The sequence below is a fragment of the Mustela lutreola genome, chromosome 12, assembly GCF_030435805.1.
Source record: "Mustela lutreola isolate mMusLut2 chromosome 12, mMusLut2.pri, whole genome shotgun sequence".
In the NCBI taxonomy this organism is placed as follows: domain Eukaryota; kingdom Metazoa; phylum Chordata; class Mammalia; order Carnivora; family Mustelidae; genus Mustela; species Mustela lutreola.
Window position 1 is genome coordinate 32,976,835 of NC_081301.1, and position 22,857 is coordinate 32,999,691.

The 22,857-nt window shown below is 46.7% G+C and overlaps 1 long non-coding RNA gene across 2 annotated transcripts in view; it reads left to right on the forward strand.

Moving 5' to 3' along the window:
* The window catches only part of LOC131812878 (uncharacterized), an 88,999-nt gene that overhangs the window by 51,534 nt on the left and 14,608 nt on the right, over nt 1–22,857 (forward strand). For both annotated transcript variants that reach the window (XR_009346530.1, XR_009346529.1), the window contains one exon: nt 5,144–5,238. This is a non-coding gene — a long non-coding RNA (uncharacterized LOC131812878). The remainder of the gene's footprint in view (nt 1–5,143; nt 5,239–22,857) is intronic.

Genomic DNA, 22,857 nt, shown 5'->3' on the forward strand with positions numbered 1-22,857 from the left:
ACAGATACGTAGCAGAAGAGCAGTCTATAGGAAAGGGCAGAAAGAGCCTCGGAGCAGGAGGCAGGAGGGTTGAATTCTGTTTCCAGCTGTGATTTGAGCCTGCTGTGTGGCCTTAGACAAGTCCTGTTCCCTCTCTGGGCCTTTGTACCTTTGTCTTGGAGGAGTTAAATTTGATACGATCTGTGGAATCATCCTGTTTGTAGTCCTCGGATCTTAGACATTTTTTTTTCCCCCCAACAATATGGTGCTGCTTCCAGCCATTTTCTTCTTTTGAAGCCTGTGTGGCCTCTACAGGAAGGTATGTGAATTCCACACCTTCCAGCCGGCCCGCCCACCTGTCAGCCTTGAGTAAGCGCCTGTCTTGGCCCTGTGGAGGGAGTCAGAAACCAGCTCCCTGACCTCACGGGCTGTGCAGGGAGCACTTGCCACCGTCTGGGCCTCAGAACCCCATGTGTATAGTAAAGGGGCTCTGCTCAGAGGTCTCCAGGGTTCCTACAACAGCTCCATCCCATGCTGTCAGGGTGGGAGGACAACACGAGGGGATGTTCTCCAGCAGCGTTTTACAAACTGTTTAGGGAAACTGACATTCTGTGGGATGTGAATAATGTTCAGTAAAGCAAAAGACGGGGAGAAGGTGTTGTTTCAGCCTTCAATATTTAGTTAAATTTAAATAAAAATTCTCAGGATGTTTAACATGTTCATTACACCTTGAATTTCCTCGAGGGACAATGCAGTAGATAGACAAAAGTAAGCTCACAGAGTGGCTGAGAGCACCAGCTAGGTTTTGAATCCTGGTTTGCTACTTTCTAGCTGTGTGACCATGGGGAAGTTCACTGGCGTCTCTGATCTGCAGCTTTAACACTATTGTGGGGATGAAATGCACCATTGCATGCAGAATGCTCTGCACACTGCCTACAATATAAGCACTCAGTACATGCAAGATCATTATTGTATTGCCCATGTGGTTCTTCTGTGGAGAAGTAGTTAGAAGCATCCCTTAGGATGCTGGTGTTCCGTGAGCCCAGTGTGGGCAATACTGACTGCTCTGCTTGTTTGAGCACTATGCCTGCCTTGTCACCCTGCCATCGGAAGACTCCTGTGAGTACCTGCCCCCTTTCATCAACTTGTGCTGAGCACAGGGTCTCTGGGCATAATGGGCACAGAGCTTAGGTACTGAGCACAGGGTCCTGAAAACTCAGAGGAGCCCAAAGAAGGGTGAGTAGGTGGGTGTGGTGGCAGCAGGGGGCATCTGAGAGGTCATTGGAAAGGATGAGGCTAGAGAGATGGGCTCGGGGAAAGTCGTGGGAGGCCCCAAGGCCAGGATGAAGAATCAAGGCTTTACCCTGTAGTGACAGGGGATTGTGATGGAGGTGTCTGGGGGTGCTTGCTCCACAGTGCCCAGAGGTACTGCCACCTGCTCTGTGTTGCCTCACCTCCAGGGCACATCTGGAAAGACAGCAGTGTGAACAGCTAGACCAGGAGGCAGGAGACACAGATAGAGGGTTGGCCCCCTCTCTGCACTGGGTTCGCAGGACACGGCACTTTGGTTCTCCATGTCTCAACTTCCACTTCTGTGAAATGGGGGGAATCACCCTTCCTGAGCAGCCTAACCCACAGAGCTATAGAGGGTTCATTGAGATAAAGTATTTCAGTAAGCACCAGAAGTTGACATCCGACTATGTACCAGGCCTGTATTCAGGCCCAGAGAAGACTGAGATGAGCAACACTGATCTCTGCTCTGGGGGGTGGAGTGTTCGGGCTTACAGCACAGTGAGATAAGTGATATAGTCAAGTCAAATTCATGGAAGGGCCCTTCGTCCATTGTGGAGGCAGGAAGGCATTCAGGAAGGTTCTCCAGAGGGGGCAATGCCTCAGCTGAGTCCAGGCATTCTGGGTAGTTAGTGGTTGAAGAAAGAAGTAAGGTTGCAGGCAGAGGATGCAGTGTGACAAAGGTATGGAGGAATGAAAACGCTGTGGTCTATATGGGCAAACGAGGAGCCGGTGGTATTGTTAGGGCACTGCATTTGAGCTATGGAAAGAGACTCAATGGATGCTGCTGGCAGGAATAATGCTTGCATTTAAACAGAGAACATAGCCACATAGGACCTGATCTGAAGCTCTTTCTGGAGAATTTTGTGAATTAGCTAGTATAAAGCTTTGTTTGTGCCGCCTGAAATTTTCCCATGGTCCCATGGGTCTCTGTGAGAGGTTACATCAGTGGTGCTGGGCAGACCACAGGCCTTGAATGCCAGGCTGAGGAGTTTGCTCTGCAGCCTGCAGTCTAATGGAAGAATTAACCATAAAAGCCAGGGGATTTAGAATGGAATCCTTGGCATTCTTTGCATGTGCAGGGCTGGCTAGGCAAGGAGGTTCCCAGAAGAAAAACAGAAGGACCTTTGCCCTCCACCTGCACTTAGGCAAAAAGTAGAATTAGAGTAAGGTTGTTTGAGTGATCTGGCTATTGTGCCTGCCCTTTGGGCTTCAGCATCCAATCTCCCATATTGCAGGGGCTTAAGGCATGCCGCTCAGGAGGCTAAGTGGTAAGCCCTAGCCGCTGCCCAGGCTTTGGGGAGTTATTGCAGGCAAAGAAGCCCGAGCCATGATATTAGTCCTGCTGTTACCCAGAGAAGGGAACTTGGCTGTCCTTCCCCAGCTGGGAATGCATGCTATCCAGCTTGCTGCCATTGGGGGGAGTGTCTCCTTGTCAGCCTACTCCTTGAGCTCCCTCTGGGCTTCTGAGCTCGACCATTGGCTCTCCCATCTCAAGGCCTCTGGGGTGGAGAGAAGCAAGGACTGGGAGACACAGGGCCAAGCTCTGGCCCTAACCTACTGTGTGACTGTGGGCAAGTCCGCTCACCTCTTTGAGCTTCAGTTTGTTCATTTCCAGAGTGAGGAAGGGCAGATATGAGCATTAAATAAGATAAAGTGCATGGGAGGGCTCTGCAGTGGAAGAGGTATCCTTATCTTTATTAAGAGAGGCAGAAGGGGGAAGCAGAAAAGCAGGACAATGAATGGAAATGTGAACGTTGCCCTGTTATTTGATAATCTTATATTATTCCAAAGTTTTATGGCATAGTATGGGCATTTTATCTATTTTTTAAAAATTAACTTTACCTCTTAAAGGTGCATACTGAAATATTTATGGATAAAACTATATAACATCTAAAATATGCCTTAAAATAAGGAAAGGGTGATGTGAGTGTGGGTAGGGATGAAATAAAGAGTTGGTTGCTAAAGCTAGGTGATAGGTACCCGGGGATTCATTATGCTATTCTGCCTACTTTTCTGTTTACATTTTCCCATAGTAAAAAGTTGAAGAGCATGGCATTTAGAGTCAGACTGACCTGTCTTCACCATTTAATAGCTGACTCAGGGAAAGTCACTTCCCCTTTGCCATCCCTCTGTCAACAAGTATACTAATAATAGTACCTGCTTCGTAGGGTTCTCACAGAGACCCCACGTGATAGTGCATTTAAAGTGCTTACCTCCATTCCTGGAACACAGTAGGCATGTGATAAATTATGATTCCCTTCCCTTCCCCTCTAAAGATCTTCATCAAATGTCATCTGTTATCCCCCTGCCCTGCTGGGTGTATCCAGACTCTCTGCACCAGGGCCCATCTCAGGTGGAAGAAGGTGATCATGCCCAAGGCTTTCTCCAGTGGTTGGTGAACAGTCAGCTTGCTGAGTTCGGTTGAAGGAAGCAAAGGGAGCTAAGGTGGTGTCCCCACCCACCCTGGGAGAAAGGGAAATGGGTGAGGGCAAAGCACTTGGATTGAGCATTTTCTCTATACTGGCCATAGAGCTTTACAACCACCCTGTGAGGTCAGGGCTTTCACTCAGAGAGTTTGGAAACTTACAAGTAGTTGCACAGCTAGTGAGTGAAGAGGAAAGAGTTAGGATGGAAGAAACAGAGAGCAGATAAGCATAGAGGGTTGGAAAGAAAGTGGCTCCAGAGGAATGGCGAGGAAATGGGAATGGAATGAAAGAGGAAGAGGATGGATGGGGAGAAAGAAGCACCAAAGGGCACGGAGAGGGGAGAAAGCAAAGAAGGGGAACAGAAGTGGCCAGTTCCTCTCCTTCTCCTCCCCATCCCTCAGGTGATGAAATTACTTCAACACTGTCAGCCTCTGGACATGAAGGCTGGGAGATGAGAAGACCAAGCCTGTCTCCCCCCAGGGTCCCATTTTCCCCACTAACCTGACGCTGATCAGCACTGCAGGGTGGTGGACAGCGCCCAGGCCACACCCCAACTGGGTTGGCATCACCCTCCCTCCTGGATCGCTCTTCCACATGCTAGGTCTGAGCCCCACAATCAGTACCCCCTTACCCCCTCTCCTTTAAGAGACCTTTCTCAGTGGGCTTAGGACCTGATCTGAAGGACCAGGCAGACTGGAGGTGAGGTATGGTCTTTCACCAATCAGCCTTGGGTAGGTACCGGGGGCTTCCCAAGAAGTATGAGAGTCGGACTCTTCCCACAAAGGCTCAGTGTGCTTGGAGAGTTACGACAGATGGGCTTGTAGAACAACAGGAGGCATCTGGACTAAGTAGAAGCTGGAGACCTGTTCTTGGAGCCTCACAGAAATCTAGCCCTTTCACTCATCAGCTGTGTGACCTTGGGGCAATCTAAGCTCTTCACTTCTCTGAGCCTGGTTTCTACATCTTTAAAGTGCAGATTATAGTCTGCCCTGCCTGGCTCTCAGGAGGTGTTTGAGCATTGAGGATTATGGGTGTAAAAGCACTTTTTGATCCTTGGTGCCCTGCACGCACATGAGCTTTCATTTCTGGGTGCCAGCCTGGGTGACTCTGAACCGTGTTTCTCTGTCAGGCTGGGGTTTTTATCCAGGGATTACACTAGAACCTCAACATGAGGTTAGTCCCTTGCTCTTCTCGATGTCACTCTTGGTATTTTATCTCTTGCTTTGTTCAGTGTGTGAAGACACACTCGCTCAGTCATTCTTAGTATGGAATATAAGGGAAAGATGTATATTTTTTGAAGAACAGATGATCTTTTATCAGAAAGTCCATCTAGATTCTCTTTTAGCCATTAAGAGTAAAACTTAAGTTCAATAATAACTATATGGATGGTTACTCTCAATTTTCCTCTCCTTTTAACCTGATTTTAATTTCTCTACTGCTTTCAGGCTGAGCTGCTACCAAGCTGATCCAAAGACAAGAACCAGGCTGACAAGCCTGAAACACTCTGTTCCAGCCATCAGAAGCAACACTGAACAGAGAGGTAGGATACTTTTATAACTGGATCAGTTTCCCCTGGCTGCTGTAACCAACTACCTCAAACCTGGTAGCTTAAAACTATAGCTATATATTCTCTTAGAGTTTTGGAGGCCTGAAGTCCCAAACTGAGGTGTCCGCTTGGCTGCAGTTCCTCTGGATGCCATAAGGGGGGCGGTAATGTGGGGTGGGGTGGGACGTGTTCCTGGCCTCTTCCAGCTTCTTGTTGCTGCCAGCATTCCTTGGCTTGTGTCCGCATCACTCCAATCTCGGCCCCTGTCTTCACATAACTTTTTCCTCTCTGTTTTCTCCTCCTCTGTCTGTACACAACTCCCTGTGGCTCTCTTTTATGAGGCACATGTGATTGCACGTAGGGCCTGCATGGATTATCCAGGGAAAGCACCTCCCGAGAAGATCCTTAACTTAACCACATCCTTTGGCAAGTAAGGTAATGTTCACAGGCTCCAGAAATTAGGACATGGACATATCTTTGCTTCCGCCATTCAGCCTACCACTCCATCTGAGAACCCTAAATGCATAGAATCATCTACCATCTCTTGTCCATTGCATTAATTAGTGGTGAGAAGCAAGATCTCTGGGAATCAGACTTCTAGGCTCCCATTCTAGTTCAGTTAGTTACTGAATACATGGAACGTATTCCTTCCTATTTCAGCACCTCAATTTCCTCCCTGAAAAACTGAAGACAGTATCTCCCATGCAGGGTTGTAATAAGGATTAAACAAAATACTCTGTGAAAATACCTAGTATAGCACCTGGCAGTACATACTCAACAAAGTATAGTATAGTATAGTATACTATACTATAGTATGTATAGTATATATAGCATAGTAAATACTCAACAGATGTTGAGTATTTATTAGAGATGGTAGTTTTAGCATATGTCTACAAATTCTTTAATATTCCTCCCTTCGAGGGGTGGAGCTTAATTCTCTTCCTTTTGAGTATTGACTGGACCCAGTACCTCATTTTTTTAAAAGAGTTTATTTATTTATTTATTTATTTGATAGAGACAGAGACATCACAAGTAGGCAGAGAGGCAGGCAGAGAGAGAGGGGGAAGCAGGCTCCCTGTCGAGCAGAGAGCCCAACGCGGGGCTCGATCCCAGGACCCTGAAATCATGACCTGAGCTGAAGGCAGAGGCTTTAACCCACTGAACCACCCAGGTACCCCTACAGTGCCTCATTTTTAATGGACAGAATAAAGCAGAAGTGACCACGTGTGACATCAAAGACTAGATCGAGATGCTCCAGCTTGCTCCTTGTTCTCTCTCAAATCACTTGCTCTGGAGAAGCCAGCTTGCAGGTCTCCAGCCATCAGCCAGCAGAGAGTAAATCAGGAAGAGGATCCTCCGGCCCCAATCAAGCCGCTGGATGCCTGCAGCTCTGGCCAGTACCTTGATTGTAATCTCATGAGACTCTAATCTAGACCATCCAGCTAAGCTGCTCTTGGATCTCTGACCCACAGAAGCTGTGAGATAACAAATGTTGCTTTAAGCCACCGAGCTTTAACATAATTTTTACACAGTAACAGTTAACTAATTATTATTATTTATCTTTAAACATTAATTATCTATTGCATGCCAAGCAAGAGGGTTTACAGGGATGGCAGACTACCAGCCCTCAAGGAGCATTCATTCTGATGAAATGTCAAATGATGTTTGGAATAAAGTATGAGACAGTGCCAATGAATTGTATAGCATAGACAAGGCCAAAAACCTCTTTATTTAGACAACATTCTGTAAAGGGGGCTGCTGATCTGTTACTAGGATATATGCTGACATTCGGGCAGAATCCAACCATACTGGGAGTCTGTGTAAAACAGTACCTGTGGGGACTTTATGAAGGAAGTAACTCAGGCACTCTTTAACACACTGTCGGGGCACCTGGGTGGCTCAGTGGGTTAAGCCTCTGCCTTCAGCTCAGGTCATTATCCCGGATCCTGGGATCGAGCCCCAGATCTGGCTTTCTGCTCAGTGGGGAGCCTGCTTCCCCACCCCCTCTGCCTGCCTCTCTGTCTACTTGTGATCTCTGTCAAATAAATAAATAAAATCTTTAAAAATAAATAAATAAATAAAATTATACACTGTCCCATGATCCAGCCATTCCACTCTTGAATGTATACCCCAGAGAAATGTGGTTCTCCAGAAGACAATTTCAAAGGTGTGTATTCATAGCAGCATTATTCATAATACCCCTGAAGTAGAAACCGAACTTCTCTAGGAATCCATTAACCAAGGCTTGCACTTGAACTTTGAGTAATATCCTATAACATGCTTAAAGATGTTCTTCAAATGTTAATAAACTCCCTGAGATAAGAGAGTATCACGCTCCTGCAGGTGGCCCAGATGTCCGTAAGCAAACTGTAATATAGTCACACAGTGGAATACTTCTGAGCAATAAAAAGGAACAAAATACCGTTATATTCAACAATATGAGTGAATCTCAGAGACATTACGCTGAGCAAAAGAAGTCAGAGACACAAGGGAGCATACCTGTTTACACCAAGATCAAGATGTAGAACATTTCTGGTATTTCATTGTGTTCACATAATAATATCTCAATTAAAATTTTTAAAGATAATTGGAACCACTAAAAGAGAATAGAGCATATTATTAAATAATAATTACATATATTTTAATTATATTTATGCCCAAGTATATATACAACATAGTGTAAGCTGAGGGGCTGGGACAAACATCCAGCTTCTTGATGGAGGATCTCCCTGGCTTTGCTGTGTGACTGACTGAAGGAGCACTTCCTAAGTGGGGTATGCTGGAGTACTGCAAAAATTTAAACTCAGTTTTAGCTACAGTAAGTCCTAATGTAGTTGGAAGACTGAACTGGAGGGATCATGGAGTACAATTCACTGTGAGTGAGAAATAAGCACAAACAGCAAGGGGTCATCTTGACAAGGGATTATACCCAAACTCTGCTTTGTGGGTTTGTAAAGGAATAAGCCTGAGCAGCCATTGGTACTAGTAAATCGTGTCACATTGTTGAGAGGCATGCAAATCAACCCTGCAAGCCCCCCGGAGTACCATGTAGTCCCTTCAGGCATGCCCCTAGAAACCCTAGTATTTGAGAGTATGTCCCAGTTCCCAAAGATCAAGAATGAGTCAACTAAGGAGGTGTCTCCATTCAGGTCTGTTCTGGGCCTTTCTTGTCCCACATCCACACATCTTCCTCTGGAGTCCTGTTCTGGGCCACCTGGAGGAGCATGATACTCTCTTATCTCAGGGAGTTTATTAACATTTGAAGAATATCCTTGGCATGTTGTAGGACATTACTCAAAGTTCAAGTGCAAGCCTTGGTTAACGGATTCCTAGAGAAGTTCTATTTTCTCTGCTCCCTCTTCAAGATCCCTGGGCCTTGCCTTCTGTATGCATCTGCAGGTTACCTTCCTTGTCTACTGTTGAAGCCAGGCTTTGATCACATGACTTGCTTTGGCCAGCAGACGTTTGCACATGGAATGCAAGCAGATACTTCGTAAGCCTCCTTGCACAATGGGGTTTGCCATCTTTCTTGTTGTGGGGGACCTGAGTCGACCACATAAACAAGTCTAGGAAGACTTATCCTCCCGGAGGATAAGATCATGTCAAGAGAGATTCTAGCCATCCCAGCTGTCCCAGATATCCCAGCTGAGGCCCTGCACATACGAGTGAGGCCAGCCCAGACCAGAAGAACCATTCACCCAACTTACAGACTGGTGAGAGATAATCAACCTGTTTTTGTTTTGTTTTGTTATAAGCTACTATGTTTTGGGATGGTTTGTTATGCAGCACAAGCTGACAGATACAGAGAGGATGATACCATTTAGTAAAATCCTAAATTGGCTAGCCAGCTGAAGAAGAGGTGGTGGTCTGGGAGAGGGACATTCCTGGGAGAAGAGATAAAATCCACAAAGGCACAGAGGCATGGAACAGTGTGGCCCATGGGGCTACCTCATGCTTTGGCCTCACTGGAGCGTAGGGATGGAGGTGGGAAATGACAAAGAATATAGTTAAAGGAGTAGGGGCAGGGGCTGGATCAGAAAGAGCCCTCTATACCAAGTCAAGGAATTTCCAGGTAGCCTGAGGTCTATGGGGAAACCATGGAAATCTTTTAAGCAGTAAAGAGACATAATTAGATTTGCAGCCTTAAAAATATCATAGCTGTTACTAATGGAGTGTTTACCGTATTCTGGGTGCTTTCGATATGTCTGGCAAAAAAAATGTAGCCAGGTTACAGGGTGGAGAGTGGATTTGAGGTGGTCAGGAGGTAACAGGCAGACCAGTGAGGCGACTCCTACAGGAGACTGAGGAGAGTGGATGAAAGCCTGAACTGAGGGGATGGCCACTGGGATGGGAGACGATGGGGCAGATAGGCAAGGTGTTCGGGAGGCAGGACTGCCTCAGAGGACAGAGAACAGACTGCCTCTGTCCTCTGCATCAGCAGAATGAGGAAGGAGGTGGGGTCTGGGGTGACTGCTAGTGTCTGGTTTAAGTGGCTGTGGAGAATTTTGGAATCAGTTGCATTGAGGATTCTCAGTTTCATATAAACCCAGCTCTCAAGAACTGAACGGGGCTGGTGACTGTCTTACCCAGTCCATTCTCTCTGCCTCGCCACGGACAATACTCAGGCTGATGATAGGTAGTCTAGGGCCAAGCCATTTTATTCTGTGATTGGGGAATTATTTTTATTGTATTAAGAACTAGCACATAAGACCCATGATTTCATAAACATTATTGCTTAGCAAAGGGCCAAAGAAGTTGTTTCCATTTACAAAGTTGGTTAAAAGAAAAACGTTGTCAGTAATGGTCCAGGTGTACACAGATATGGCTGAAATAGGGCATGGGTGCCATTCAGGGCACTCTGCAGCATCTAGAGCACACATTTTTGCCAGGGGATCCCAGAGGGCGAAGGCCCATCTCTTCACGTGGCCGGATGGGACTGACCCGTGGCAGAGCCCGGCTGTTGGCCAGCATCTCTGTCTTCGAATCACCTTCAAAGCCAATTGCAACTTGTCCGAGTGAATGATTAGGTGGCGGCTGTAAGAAGGTAGAGACAATGAATATGCCAGTTCCTCAGAGGCCTTGAGGAGCCTCTGGCTTAGGGAAATGAACTTGTCCTCACCCGCCTGCCTGCCGCCTGTCTCCTACCTGCCTTTTGTGTAGATGTTTGCATTGTCCCAAGAAAAGACTCCTGCATTCAGACTAAAACTTTGTGTGTGGATGTGGGGACCTGGTCTTGGTGGACACTGGCAGAGATGGACTTGTCATGCCTCTGGGAATCCCAAGCTACCCCCTAGGCAGGTAAAGGGCAATGACAGGCCCCTGTGAAGGCACAGCCTCTGGCTCGGCAGACAGGCACATGAGCTCTGCAGCCCAGCAGCCTGCCCTAGCTACTGGGTGGTGGATTCTCGCCTGGACACAGCCTTTCCCTGTGGGCCGGGCCTCCCTTTGTGCCAGGCCACAACACAATGTGTGTAATCCTGCAGACCTGCCCCTCAGAGGCAGGCGGGAAGGAGCTCGCTTGGCTTCCTGTCTTGCTGAATGGGTTGAATGGGCGCTGGGCCTGCCCTTAATCCCCCAGAGGCTGACTGTCCCGGTTGGGGGAGGAGGGTAGGCAGAGGAGGAGGGAGTGGTGGGTAGCAGCTCACAAGTCTCCAGGCAGGAGGCTGGAGGGCCCTGCCCCAACAGTTTCTCCTACCTTTCTGGGGCAAGACAGGGAACCAGCAATGGCCTTGCTTGCTGGCACCCTCTTGGGACCCTCCACACTTCTCCCAGCACTGTTCTTGGCCAGAATTGGGTGTGTTAGAGTTAAAAGCAGGGAAATCATTGTAGAAAAGAGCTTTGAAATCCCAGTATGTCAGAACCAGAAGCAGCCTCAGGAATTCCATTCTCCCCCTCTCATTTCACAGATGGGCTAACTGAGGCCCACATGGGTCAGGGACATGTTTAAGCTCACACAGTGAGTAAGTGGCAAACACAATGTAGGAAGCAAAGGCTCCTGATTTCAGTCCAGTGGCCTTTCCAGTAGTCTAACAGCTGTTTCCCAAACTGTTTCCTGCAGTACACCCAACTGCCGGGGGCCATTTAGTGCTCCCGACAAGAATTACATGGTGGGCTACACCGGGAAATGCTGTGACACAGGAGCACATTAAGGAGCAGTCCACCAACTTGGACCTCCTCTCCAGCTTACCTGGCAGTGCACTTCTTTGTTTACACGGCATCCTTTCTCTCACAGAGTAGTACTCTGAAGCTCACACTCAGCAAATTCTGCCCCAGACCCTGCTGTGAACTCTCTGGAAGTGACTATGAACGTGGTGAGGGTGTTTCTGCTTGACCTCCCAGGGGTTTATGCCATGTGGGGGCCTAGACGGGCAGCATCACATCCAAGATTCAGAGTTGACCAGTGTTTATTACTGGGTGCCTTCCACCTTGGTTGTCTCTGACAGCCCTGTTGGCTAGCTAATAGAATCTCAACGTTACAGTCATGGAAACTGAGGCACAGTCATGGAAACCGAGGCACTTGGTACTTGGTTACTTAAAGTCATTTGGCCAACAGTCAGCAAAACTGGGTTTCAAGTCTAGGTCTGTCTAGCCTCTTAAATCCCATGTTCTTGGTCTTCTGTCATGTTCCCCTTTCCTTTTTTAATAATTTTTGATAATAAGCAAAAAACATCACTGGAAATAAAAAAGGTTGGATTCATGCCCCATTCCAGCCTGATGTATTGTGTGACCCTAGACAAGACCCCCATTCCTGATGCATTGTGTGACCTTGGACAAGACCTCATCTCCCAAGGTCTCCTCTCCTGCCCCTTACAATGGGAGGGTTATACAAGACACTTGGTCCCTGTGGGTCTCTCCTGCTCAGCATTCCATGACTCCATGATTCTGGTCCTCAGACCCAGGCACAGATCATCTTGTGGGGTAGGTCTAGGAATGAGGTGACATGAAGCTGGGCTCGTAGGTGGGGCAGAGACAGACCAGCACCTGCCTGAGAAGGCAGGGCAGGTGCCAGCTCACTCCTGGCATCTTATCAGAGCCATGGGAAACTGTCACCCAAGGCTGATGGAGTCAGCCTTGCATGGTGCTGGTTCTCAGTAGCATGACTTGTGACACTCTCACAGGCAATGACCTCCTTTGTGGGTGGTGGAGAAACTTGTAGGACTGGTGAGAGTGGGAGTCAGACAAGGGGCAGACAGGTAGTAAGACAGCAGTGTGGCATTCTAGACTTGACTTGGATTTACTTTTTATGGGCTGCATTTGTCATAATTTAGCCAACAGGTGATTCTTTTTTTACAAGGAGGGGGTTATCTTAGTTGGGGTTAACCTAGAAGCAGACTCGAAGGCAAAGATTCAAGTGCAAGTAAGTTTATTTGGGAGAGGATCCTAGGAAGTGCTTCCAGGATCATGGAAGTAAAGCAGAGCAGGGAGAGAACACCATGAATGACACGTTATCATGCAAGTGACCCCTGTTGGGCAACTGGATCTTGACCATGCTGGGGAACCAGTGTGGTACATGTATGTGTTCAGCCTCAGTGTTAAGCCACCTGAGGGGCAAGGCAACTGGAGTATGTATCCCCAGCTTGGGTGTCAGAGTGTCAACCACTGGTTAAGAATCGTTTCTAGGGAGGGGGCTGTTCATTCCCAGCATGTCTGCTCTGCCCTGGGGAGGACATAGTTCATTCGTTCATTTGCTTAATATTTATTGAAGATTAAATAAAGATTATTGAAAACCTACCATACCTACAAGTTGATAGTGCTTGAGGAAGAGGACACCATTCCCAAGGGAGCTCTGTACCCTTGGGTAGGCTGGTCCCTTTCCCTTTCTTGGCTTGTCTCCGCATCTGTGAAATGGGCCAGGTGGCTCCTGAGGTCACTTCTAGCACTGTCATGTTTTGCTCTAAGTAGAGCACCCCCAGTCTCCATGAGATCTGTGGCCTGGTATCCAGGAGGTGTCCAGGAGGCCAGGTCCAGCTATGTCTGGAGACAGTGGGCATGGGCAGGAAAATATACATGACAAGCCATCCCATGAGACTATCACCATGCCTGGGCTTTGCCTGCTGAGAGCTCTGTGTAAGCTCTGCAAACAGCAGCTGAAGATGGTGGATTTGGGCAGCATTAAGCTGTATTAAGTCGAGCTGTTTCTACAAAGAATATGTTTTAGGATAAACCTGGAACCAAAGGCGCACTAAGAGGGTGTAACCCATGTGAGAAGTGGCTTTATGCCACCCCCAGCACCTAGCACAGAAAACTGTTCCCCTTCTCCGCCCACATGCAGGACTCCCAGAGAAGAAAATTGCATAGCATCCCCGTCCTCTCTTTATTCTAGGAGCACATCCCTGGCGCTCTAGGCATATGACCCAGGCTGAGCCCATCAGAGGACGATTGGTCCAGGTACAATCATGTGACCCAAGCTGGGAAAATTCAGGTCCTTTCTTGGGACTTTTTAAAAAAGCTGATTAGAAAGAATCCTTTCCTGATGGGTGTTGGAGGTGTGAGCCTAGAGCTGTTGGGAGCCATGTCCTCATCGTGGGGAACCCTGTCTTGTGGAAGGAAAGAAGGAAGGCAACAGTTAGAGAGGAGAAGCTGAGAAGAGAGTGTCTTGGTGTTTGAATTCCTTGTCCCAGACCTCCCAACCTAAGGCCAGCTCCACCCCTGTCCCTCTTGGTTATTAAATCAATAAAACACCTTCTTAAGCTTTATTAAGAAATAAAACATTTACTTGAGTTTTATTTCTGTCACCCCAAAACAAGAGAATCCTAAGTGAGAACAGAAGCTTCCATGTGTTGGGCTTACCATGCGCCAGGAGCATTTCACTGCATCGCCTTATATAACCCTGCACATGGCCATATGGACCATGATTATTATGCCCATTTTATAGATGAGGAGACTGTGAGGCAGAGGGTTGAGGGATTTACCTAAGGCCACTCAGATGTCACAAGCTGGCTAAGCAGGGATTCAAACCCAGTGCTGGCCAACACCAAAAACCTTGCGCTTGCCTCTTTAGTCAGAGGCAAGTGTATCCCCTGAAACCTTTCCAGTTCCCACCCTCTGGGAGACTGCCTTCAAGACAGACCCACCTTCCATGAGTTGACCAGAAATTCTGTGTCTTGGCTTCTGGGGCTGCATTTGCATTGCAAATAAAATTACTCCCATAGGAATTTTCAATCATGGGGGCTTATGATGGCTCTTAGCAGCTTAGCAAGTTAGAGTCAGTCTCCACATTTGACCTCTTCTTGTACCTTCGCTGAACTGAGCATGCTTTTTTGTTGACATCCTTTGGAATGTGAGACATTTGTGATCTTGTCAAATCCTAGCCACAAGAACTTCAAATAGTACTGTTATCTCCAAAGGCTCAAGAGAGGTGAAAGGACTTGCCTAGGTCACCCAGCTTGTCAGGCAGTGCAGAATCTGGAACCCAATTCTTTGTTTAGTTTATTCCTTTTCTGATAGATCTCTGGGCCCCTACAGCTCTCAGCAAGCCCTCTGCCACCAGACCCCTGTGTCCAGTCATAGATGACAGTGTTGTTGGAGCTAGCACTAGTAAAGAATGTGCTGAGAGCCTTCCTTTTCTGCTTTTACCCAGCGAGAGCTTGACTTTTCCTCACTGGAAACTCCTATGGGAGCTGTAGACAAGGCCGTGGGCAGGGACGTGGGGTAGAGTAACTACCCTACCTTTCAATGAAAGAGGGTTCCCCCAAAGCCAGTGCAGACTGGAGGGGGTGCAGGAGAGCTCAGGGCTGACCCAGGCACTCGCAATAAATCAGTGAGCAACCTTGAATATGATCATCACCACCTACTCTGCTTCTAAGAAAAAAATAATAACAACCACTCTTGTTGAGCAGTTTTGTACATCCCGACATCATAGTCACCCTGCAGAGCAGGTGCTATAGTCACCTCACCTGGCAGATGGCGAGCCTGAGGCCAAAGCCATGAAATCCCACGTCCAAGGCAACATGATGCACCAGCAAGTGGCAGAACCAGGATTTGAGCCCCGGCATTCTGGTTCTAGAGCTCATTCTATTAACTACCTCCCTGTAGCATCTCCCCCTTCCCCTGCCACAAACCACACAGTTATCTTTGCAGAGTTCTGGAGGTTAGAAGTCCAAAATCAGTATCTTTGTTTTGAATTGTCAATCAGGGTATTCTCTGCAATCCATTCCAGATTTGATGGGGAGGAGGAGGGGCACTCCAGCATGATTCTAAGGTTGAAATCACTAATTTTGTATTAAGGTAAAACTACAGTAAACTTATCTAATCTCATTTCAAAGGCAGTCCACCTGGCTTATTTTATTATTATTATTATTTTTTAAAAATTTATTTATTATGTATTTGAGAGACAGAGATCACAAGCAGGCAGAGAAGCAGGCAGAGAGAGGAGGAAGCAGGCTCCCTGCCGAGCAGAGAGCCCTATGTGGGGCTCGATCCCAGGACTCCGGGATCATGACCTGAGCCGAAGGCAGAGGCTTTAACCCACTGAGCCACCCAGGCACCCCTTTTATTATTTTTTTAAAATAATTTTTAAAAATAATGTTCTTTACCATGTGCGTGGATGGGTTGACTGACCAGCAGGGTCTTCTCGGCACTTTACACTTTGTACAACCAGCTTCAATGTCTCTGAACCCAAAGGATCCTCTGGTCAGACAAAGAAAGTTGTCTCCCATTTTGCTGATGAGGAACTGGGGGCCAGAGCGGGGGAAGCACTTGCCAAGTGTGTACGTGCTTGCGTGTTTGTGTGTGTGTTTCGGTGGGCATGTGCAGGAAGGGTAGCGAGTGCCCCTGCAGGCCTGGATCCCGGCTGGGAGAGGAGCTTGTCAGTTTCGATGCTTGGAGGGGAGGGTTCCGGCCCACTGCCCATGTATGGAGTCACTCAGACTTAGCTAAATACACAACAGCCAGGAGCCTGCATTACAGCTGCTGAAATGAGAGGGCAGCACAAAAATGTAGGTGTAGCTCCTAACCTCCTCCCCCCTGCCCCTTTCCTCCTGCCTCCCACAGGGCAGAACTGCCTGGAACAGGCCTGGCCCAGCCAACGAGTCTGCACATGCAGCATCCAGGAACAACTGCAGGGCGGCTCTGGGGCACTTGTTTCCACACGCGCCCTGCCCCACATGCATGTGTGTACACGCATATGTGCACACACATGGCTTCCTAGGAGGTGTACTTGGGAAAAGTGTGGGACTCTGGGTTCCAGCTCAGCCTTTGACTCTTTGGTGACCTCTGACTCTTCCCTCCTCTAAGCTTTGACTCTCGATATATAAAATGGGCATGATGATGTCTACCTTCCTGAGCTATTACAAGTATCCCCAAAAAAGACAGTAGGACCTGAAAGCCCTGGGTCTGAAGGAGCCCTGGGAGGTAATTAGCCTAATGCTTGCATTTCACAGACAGGGATTCTGAGGCTCAAAGAGTGAGAGGGAATTGCCCAGATCACAAAGCAAGTCAGGCATCGATTGGCTAGAACACGGGCCTCCTGACTGGACGTGTGCACCAAGTCCAAGACTTGGCCGTGGGAAGAGCAGAATGCTGTTGAAGATGAGTTCTTGCTCCTGCATCTGGCCATCCATGTACATGTGATTTTGAGACCAAAATACACTGTAAACACAAACTCACATTTTCTCTGCTGGGGGATGTCCTTCTTTGTGAAATATTAGCTCAGAGAGGCAAACAAAAGCTTTTATGAATCTCAGTTTGCTTAATGTCTTTGATGTGCTTCATGCCTACAAGTTCATACTAAGCTTACCTGTCTGCAGGGCTCTTGAATGACCCTGTATCAATCAAGCTTTCCCTAAAAGATAAATTCCAAAATGGAGAGTCAGGGGAGTCAGGTTTTAGGGCCACTGGGAGTGTTTGCCCAAGTCTCTGACCCTCCCTTTGCCCATTTATAAGTGGCTAGTCTTGCACTCATCTGGTGTGTTCTCCCTGCCTTGCTTGCCTCAGCCCCTGGGGCCCACCGCAGCTGCACTTCCTTAGCCAGACTCTCACTTTGCCTCTGCACCGCAGCTGTCCATATACACTCCTGCCTGTCTGTCAGGGCAGGTACTCTTGGGCAGGAACTGGAAACCCAGTGTCTTTAGGACCCAGTCTTCAGTTGCTGCTCAGGAAACATGTGTCCAATGGAAGGGCTTCTGGTTGAACTTGGAGTTAAGCTATGCAGGTAACAAGAAGAAGGAAGCGCCTAAAGACAGTAGGTAAGGCATTGGGAGAGTCAGGATTCCTTTCTTCCACCTCTTCTGCCACCTAGCCCGAGTACTACTCCAGACAAAGTGACAGGACTTCCCAGGTGACTGAGATTCTCTTAGTAGTAATTGTACGCATTTATTCAGCACATACCATGTGCCTAATGTTTCATATACATGTTAGCTCTCACCCTAACGTCAGCTCAAAACCCATTTTCAAGATTGGGACCTGAGGTTCAGAAACCTCCTTATTTACTTCAAGGAGAGGAGATAGGATTTGATCTTGGGTCTGCCTTGATTTCCAAGGCCAGGGTTACTCTGATAACACAGGCCTCTTCTGGAACATTGATACCCTCAGGAAACTTGGGACTACGAGATTTCCCTTTGCAGGACTTTTTCCTTATTGTAGACACAGGGAGGATAGGGCCCTGTCTCCTTATGGATTCTCCTTCATCTCCCTGACCTCAGTTTTCCCATGGGTGCAGTGAAGAAAGGGGCCAGTTCTACCCAAACTTATTGGTAATTCTGATAAGGCATCCATATTCTTTACTTGGGCTTTTAGGAGTGAAGACAAGAAGAAGTGGGCAGGGAGAGAGCCCAGTTATAACAGGGGGTCTCAGTACGGGACACAGAGGGTCTCAGGCTGCCTGGGATGGGGATAATGCCCCTCACTGGTCCACAGTCATGGAAACGTGGAACCCAGGAACGTGTGACACCTCGATGAGCAGTAGAATCACCTGGGGATACTTGCTAAAATGCAGATTCCTGGGCCCTGCTCCTGGAGAAACTAAGGCAATATAGGTTTGGGGCAGAGATGGAATTGTGCAGATTTTTAAAATTTTTTGAAAATATTTATTTATTTGACAGAGATACAGCGAGAGAGGGAACACAGGCAGGGGGGAGTGGGAAAGGGAGAAGCAGGCTTCCTGCTGAGCAGGGAGCCCAATGTAGGGCTCCATCCCTGCACCCTGGGATCATGACCTGAGTCGAAGGCAGATGCTTAACGACGGAGCCACCCAGGAACCCCAGCACTGTGCATTTTTAACAAGTGCTCCAGATTATTCCGAGACAGAAGTTTAGGAGCCACTGCCTGAGATAATCTGGGTTCTAAGATTCTTCTAAGTTTGAACACTAGGGGCCAGGAGAGCTAATACGGGGGAGAATACTGCTGTGATTTACAGCCCCCGATTCATTTGAAATAGTCACACATGATAAAATATTTTTATATCCTACCTTGACCCAAATAGGATTTTAAATGATATAGGGAAAAAATACAATCAGAATCTTAAAGTTGAAAGTTAATTAGTACTCTCATATATGTACCTATAAGAAATGCATGTCTGAATTTAAAAAATATGTATAAGCATGTCCATAGCAGCATTGTTTGTGATAGGTAACAATCTAAGTATTGGTAACAACCTAAGTGTCTTAGGACAATAGAATGGATAAATAAATTGCAGTGTCTTTGTACAATGGACAACTGTGCTTCAGTGAAATAAACCATTGCTACAGTGAAAAACATGGACGAATCTTACAGACATAATGTAGGGAGAAGGAAGCCAGACATGAAAGAATACATATTGTATGATTTCATTTATAAGAACTTCAAAAACTTGCAAATGCAAACATGAATCATGATGATATTTCTGAGGGACATTGATAGGGAGCGGCCAAGAATAAGTCTCCTTGTGGTCTGGTAATATTCTATATGTTGATTCATAGGCAGAGACATAGGTATATGTGTGGGGGGCAGAGGGAGAGGGAGAGGCAGACTCCACGCTGAACAAGGAGCCCTACACAGGGCAGCTCGATATCACAACCTTGAGATTAGGACCTGAGCTGAAACCAAGAGTCAGATGCTTACCTGACTGTGCCATGAAGGTCCCCCTAGGTATGTGTATTTGTAAAAACTCATCAAGCTATACACATAATCTGTAATCACTTTACTGAGTGTGTATCATACTTCAATTTTTTAAAAAATGTTACGAAAAAAATTGTAAGCAGAGGAAATCTCAGTGAATTCCAAAACACTTTCATCAAGCAAACCATATTCACAGGCCAGAATGAAAAGCAATTAGAATTCAGTTACTGAAAGACAGCTCCGCCGCCCTGCAAATCCGCACACCTGGAAACAAAAGCTCGCCGGCATGTTAGATGTTGCCAAAGCAGTGCTCGGAGGGAAATGTGTAGCTCTAGCTATCCTCACTATTAAAAGAGAATAATTTTTAAAAATAAGGAGTGAGATCACCAAAGTTGCAATCCGAGAAGCTAGATAGAAATAAACCCAGAGGAAGTAGAAGGATGAAATTAGAAATGAGTGAAAAAGAACCAAAGCAAACAAAACACCAATCCAGATGATCAACAAAACAGAAAGCCAGTTCTTTGAGAAACTGATAATAAAAACTTACCTCAGGCTTAATTGAGGGAAATCATAAGATAGAAACAACATCAAGAACAAAAGGAAGGGTGAGAGTTGCTGGAGGACTGTGACTACAGACACGGGAATTTAAAACTCGGTGGGAAAAATAAGCCTTGAGGAAAGCATGGTAAGAGTCAATGAAGTGCAGGCATGAACAGTGAGGGGCAGAGAGCTTCTTGGACTTCCCTGTCTCACTTAGACTCAAAGCAATAGAAGAATCAGGCAGAAGAACAATGCCGTCAGGGGCCTGCCCTTGTGTCTCTGAAGCATGGGTTCAGGATTATGTGTGCAGAGCCCCTTGGAGATAGTCCGCCCAGACTTCCTGTTCCTGCCCCAAGGTCCCCTTCTTCTTCTTCTTCTTTTTTTTTTTTTTTTTTTTTTTTTTAAGATTTTGTTTATTTATTTGACAGACAGAGATCACAAGTAGGCAGAGAGGCAGGCAGAGAGAGAGGAAGAAGGAGGCTCCCTGCCGAGCAGAGAACCCGATGTGGGGCTCCATCCCAGGACTCTGGGATCATGACCTGAGCCGAAGGCAGAAGCTTATACCGCTGAGCCACCCAGGTGCCCCCCAAGGTCCCCTTCTTGAACTCTTCTCCTTTTTGACCTTGAGAGCCTGAGATTGTGTGATGAGATACCAGGGTCCTCTCAGATCTGGCTGTCTCACCTCTGGCTTGATTTGATAGACAGGGTCCTCTCTCTCCCTTACGGTGGCCCCAAGGCTTTTCCTCTTGGGGTGGTCAGACTCAGCACTAACTCCAGCCAGGCTCACTTCCTGGGAGGTCAGGTGCTGCCCCACCCACGGCATCCTTTTTCTTCCAGAAAGCAATCTGGCCAGGGCCCAGGGCCAGAGGAATCCAGGGCAGTGAGGATGCCGGTCCCTGGGAGATAGCACCCACCTCATCTCCTACGGTGACACTCTGCTCTAGAGCTCATTTACAATCCCTGCTGTACCATTCTCTACCCACTCCTGCCTCTTCCTGCCCAGTCCTTACCTGTGGTATGTTAGTAGATGTTTACCAAAGGCTTTCCCGAAGAAGGACATATAATATATATCTGTATATGTTTACTACACATTTTCCGGATGTAAAGAATGTATAGCATCCAATTTACAGATAAAATGCAATACCATATCATAAATCCCATATGCTTTTAGCTTCAGTGCTGCTATTCCTTGTAAAATCTGCTGTCAGTTTTTCTAATTCTGTTGCCAACAATTGCATTGCAAAACCGAGCTATGAACAAATGCTTGGTTACCATAGGATGTGGTGAAGAAAAGAAGTCGCTCCATGTTGTCGAGTGAAGTTCTTTCATCAATGTTGACTGGTATTTTCCTTTACATTATGAGTAAGACAAAATGAAATAATGAAGACATACAATGGAACTTCACTCATTCATCAGTAACAAAGATAATTGTCTGCTGAGCAGATAATAGTTTTCAAGTACTGGAAGAATTCCCTCATATTTTAATGCTATTCATAATATTAAAAAAAACAACTGGTAAGCATGGCAGACTTTTGAATTTAGTCTACATTGTTAACATATTCTCCATCATTTATTAGAAGTCCAGGGTCTGAATGCTTGATTGTCAACAAAACATTAAGCCAAGTTCTGATTTGGAGCATTTGCCCATTTCTCTGATGTAAATACTCCCAGTGCCAGAGTTTCAAGATGGTGACTTGGTGCCATTGAACATGGATTTGAGAAGAGATGCACATGACTACAGTATTCCCACCGCCCAGGCACAGTAGGTATAAACAACCTCAAAGGTACAGATAATAGTAAGAGAAAGTAAAATAATGAGGATATGATGAAGTTTGCATATTACCTTTGCTTCAAATATTTTTTTTATCAAATTGTAAGTGTATAGAACTTGTTTTTATCAACAGCTTTGCCTAAGCACCGGCCTGCAAAGTTCCTGACAATTTAGCAGTCATCCCTCTGGAGCTAGCACAAACTTTCTCCAGCATGCTGCATGCCCCCTACCGGGTTCAAGGTCCAAATACCGCTTCCTCTTTGATGCCTTCCCTGATCACTTCAGACAGAGACCATCTCTCCTTCCCATGTGCTCTGTAAGGGCAGACACCAGATCGGACCTGCCTCTGTTCCTCGGGGCCTGTCCCAGAGCAGGCTTCATGACTTTGAAAACTCATGACAAAGCCATGTGCTGAGCCAGCCCTCTCCACCCCAGCCCCACATGTCCTCTGGGACATGACCCTCTTGGTGCCCGGCCCTCAGCTTTTCCTCTTTGCCCCTTCTCCTCCTGCGGGTCACATGGAAACTGTAGGGGCAGGTTCTCAGGACAGAGACAGCCACTTGGCCTCAGTTTCTCTGCCTGTATAGTGCTAAGGAAGGAGGGGATGGCAAGAGTAAAAGCACAGTGATATTCCTTGCAGCCTTTTTTTTTTTTTTTTCATGGAAACGTGGTTGTGGGCACTTGGATGTGGTATGTACATGAAACTTAGTGTCTTACGGTTTCTCATGGACATCATAAGCCATTTTCCCTGTTCCTGTATAGATTTCCAATTTTCCACTTTCAGTGGATGCTAAATGTCATTTTATTCTATGAGAATTCACTTTCTCTTTCCTTTATTTTGAGACATTTATATTATTTTTGGCTTTCTGGAACAAGTTTTGCCTTATCCTCACCAGCATCGAGCATTTTCAGTTCATAAAATACATACTAACATAAACACCATAGATTTTCTTATTGTTTAATATGCTTATGTTTTAATTCCTAGTGCTGTTGGACATTTTTCTGTCAACTTTTCTACTACGAACTCCTCTGCACTATTAAATAGCGCAGGAAACAGTGCAGCTTGATTCTTAGCGTCTTGAGTCATTACCAACACCACGGCCTTCTGGAATGTGTAGGCTTTTGACCCCAGACTGTGATTTTGAGTGAATACAGCTGTCATTTATACTCTCTTGGACATTTATCCTGTCAGGCTATTAAATACTGCTTTTTTGCTAGGGTCAGCGGGCCAACTCCTTGAGTCTTTGTTTACTTCTCCTCAGAGAAAC